We start from the raw sequence: 3,681 nt of genomic DNA, 5'->3' as shown, positions 1-3,681 counted from the left end.
TTTGGTCGTGTTCCATTAGTCTACTGACAGGGAGAACAGTGGACAGAGCTGGGGTTTGTTCAGACATTAAAGGAAAAGATGGTGAGTAGGATGAACCAATGAAAACTTAGTTGTTACAATTTTGCCAGTCTTAATATTTGAAAGGCTAATACAATCATTGCATTAATTTAAAACGTGGGTTTAGGCTGGGCATGCTGGCTTATGCCTGTAATCCTAGCAGTTTGGGAGGTCGAGATGGGCAGATCACCTGAGGTCAGGAGTTTGACACAAGCCTGGCCAATATGGCGAAACCCCATCTCTACTAAAAATATACAAATTAGCCGGGTGTGGTGGCACGTGCCTGTAATCCCAGTTACTCAGGAGGCTGAGGCAGGAGAATCGCTGGAACCCGAGAGGCAGAGGATGCAGTGAGCTGAGATCACATCACTGCATTCTAGCCTGGGCAACCGCATGAGACTCTCAAAAAAAAAAAAAATCGTGTTTATATGTTTAATTTTTTCCTTTTTGTCTGAGTATAAATTAAGCAGTAATCTGCCACATACAAAAGTTCACCTAATCTAAGACTGACTTGGATATAAAACATGTCACATTGTGTGGTTACCAACTGGCTAAGTACAGGATTTAATTGAGTTGGAAAGCCATCAGAACTGGGAATGGGGACACAGGGAGAGTAGGATAAGTATGGAAGTCTGTGATTTTCTGCTCTATTATTTTTTATATTTTCTTGGATATACAAGCTTGAGAGAAGTATTGGCAGGTTGAAACAATGGAAATTCCATGGTAACTGGATTTATCAGCTTGTCATGCAATTCAAGGATAAGCAACCAGGAATTAAGAAAAAACGTCCTTCAACAACAGCCTCTGGTCTTATTACCTTGTAACAGCCACACGTCATTAACAGAAAAACAAAAACAAAACAGTGATGACAATAAAAACATGTTATGAGGGTATAAGAGTTGATATGACATCAAAGTGGCTGGTTGATGCCAGGAATACAGGGGAGGGAGAAATGAACAGGTGGAACACGGAGACTTTTAGGGCAGTAAAAGTATTCTTCATGATACTGTAACGATAGACACATGTCATTTATACATTTGTCAAAATCCACAGAACTTACACCCAAAAAAGAGGGAACCCTAACGTAAGCTATGGATTTTAGTTAACAATAACATGTCCGTGCTGGTTCCTCAACTGTAACAAAGGCACCATGCTAGCGCAAGATGTTAAAAATAGAGGAAATTCGTGGAGGAGGAGAAGATGTTATACGAAAAATCTCTACACTTTCTGCTTTTTCTGTAAACCAAAATGGTTAAAAAACGTCTATTAAACTTTAGAAAACAACTGGTAAATCTGGTCTAATATGATATTTATTAACAAAAATTGTCCATGTGTTTGGTTGAATGTGACTTTAAACTTTATGACAATCTTTGATCTAATAGCACCCAATTCTAGGCAAATCACTGCCATAATCTCAGTGCAGAGATATATTGATGCAATCTCCTCAGCTGTATATATTTTGCTGTTATTTCTCACAATCTATCAGCAAGTCATAGGAATGCCATGCTTTCAATTACCATATTTTAGAAGGTAGAAACGAAACTGTACAAAGGCAGGCAAACTATATATCAAAGTTACCTTCCCTTTAGAAAAACAGTAATGCTCACAGCCTGGAATCTCTTTCCTGAGTTCCACTGGTAAATCCATTCATATCAACAGGTGATCCTTTGAAGTGTGAGACAAGGTTTACATAATGAGCTTTGTAGGAAAGAGGATGAACAGACATAAGACTTATGATTTCAAAAATAACTGCATATGGACATAAAGATTTTGAACTGGCAAAGAGGATAATTTCAGGGCTGACTAAAGATGCATATTTTAAAATGTTGAAAAACGGTAGTTTCTGATAATTTAGTACAAGACTGTGGTCCAATTAACTGGAAGCTGAGCTATCTCTCCATTTCTGCTCTGATAGTTTATTAAATTAATGTTATTATGCTATTTTGCTTCATTCTCTTTTGGTGAAACGATGATGTATAACCTTCAAATTAAAAAGGAAAGAGTGAAGCATTATGGCTAAAAGTAAAACTCATGGATATTTAAATATCTAGGCATTTGGACTGAGGATCTGTTAAAGATTAATAGACCAAAGACACTGAGACCTCAAGTTCCAAATCAAAGGTTTCCTTGGCTATAAATCTACTCTATTCCTTGGAAATAAGATGTATTCTCATAAGAATAAAATCTTCTTAAACAAACCCTAGTAAGTGTAACTTCTTGCAAGCAAGTAACTTTTACTGAGTAAACAATGTCAACATTTTAATAAAAGAAATAAAAGGCAGCAAATAAATAAATAGGCAAATTAGCCTTCAGGCTAGGTTTATTCATTTTTTTCTCATCTTTTTCCATCCTTTTTCTCTTTTCCACCATAATGTGACTGTCTTCCAAATTGCAATAATACCTATCTTCTGTATTTATTATCCATTAAAAATAATTCAAGATTTCTTGGCTATGCTGAACATTTGTCTTGTCATTCATTCCTCTACCCAGAAACAACCTCTGCTCCCCTAATACCTCTACAGAATAGGTGACATTCCCTAGGCTGGTGCTCAAAGCTTTAGAATCACAGCATTGTCTTTTCATTTAATATCCAATTGCTTTCACAGCTCAAGATTCAAATTAATCTGGTTTATTAACTGTCCTCAGAACGTGTTATTTTCTTACATCTTTAGGGACATTGTCCATGCTAACCAAGTAACTAATAAATTTAGCACTATTAACTTCAAGGTCCTTGTCTATTTGACACCACTCTCTCCTCTTTGATTGTACTCTTGCTAATCTGTAGTGTGTGTTGACTTCCCTATAGTACATTGTCACAGAATAAAAAAAAAAAACATAAAAACTTGTGTTTATTTATTTAATGGAATGCCATATAGTTATTAAATGAGTAAACCGGGTCTATAGATAGCAATATGACTGTATCTGTAAAACATAATCTCAAGAGAAAAAAAGCAATGCCAACATTTTAACTTAAAATACAAAACACTCAAAGCTGCACTGTATAATATCTCCTGGTATGTTAATACATCCAGTGCCATAAAAATAGAGAAGAGTGAGAATAATACAATGTTCGAGTGGTGGTTACTTCTGGGAATAAAGAGTGAAGAATGATGACTGGGGATTTGGGTTGTATCTTTAGTAAATATGACAAGATAGTTGTTACATTTCAAATTTTGGTAGAAGGGCACTTTTTTGTTTTGTTTTTGTTTTGCCCTTGGTATTTGATATTTTTTAATTTATAGAAGCCAATCATAAAGAAAATGTGGTATACATATACAATGGAGTACTATTTAGCCATAAAAAGAATGCAGTCTTGCTATTTCCATCAACATGGATGGAACTGGAGGCTATTATGTTAAGTGAAATAAGCTGGGCACAGAAAGACACATATCTCATGTTCTCACTCATTTATGAGAGCCAAAAGGTGAATCTCACAGATGTAAAGAGTAGAACGATGGTTACCAGAGGCTGGGAAGGGTGGGTCAGTTGCGGGGGGAATGAAGAGAGGTTGGTAATGCATACCAAAGTACAGTTACATAGAAGAAACAAGTTCTAGTATTCCATAGCACAGCAGGGTAACAATGGTTAATACATTTTATTATATATTTCAAAATAGCTAGAAGA

General features: G+C 35.8%; 1 protein-coding gene across 1 annotated transcript in view; it reads right to left on the bottom strand.

Annotated features, from left to right (window-relative positions):
- Positions 1-3,681, bottom strand: part of VEGFC (vascular endothelial growth factor C) — a 61,776-nt gene that overhangs the window by 10,312 nt on the left and 47,783 nt on the right. The gene's annotated exons all lie outside the window — the stretch shown is intronic.

Source organism: Mandrillus leucophaeus, unplaced genomic scaffold, assembly GCF_000951045.1.
Source record: "Mandrillus leucophaeus isolate KB7577 unplaced genomic scaffold, Mleu.le_1.0 Scaffold287, whole genome shotgun sequence".
In the NCBI taxonomy this organism is placed as follows: Eukaryota; Metazoa; Chordata; class Mammalia; order Primates; family Cercopithecidae; genus Mandrillus; species Mandrillus leucophaeus.
The sequence above is the reverse complement of the archived record's forward strand: the minus strand, read 5'-3'. Positions and strand labels throughout refer to the sequence as shown.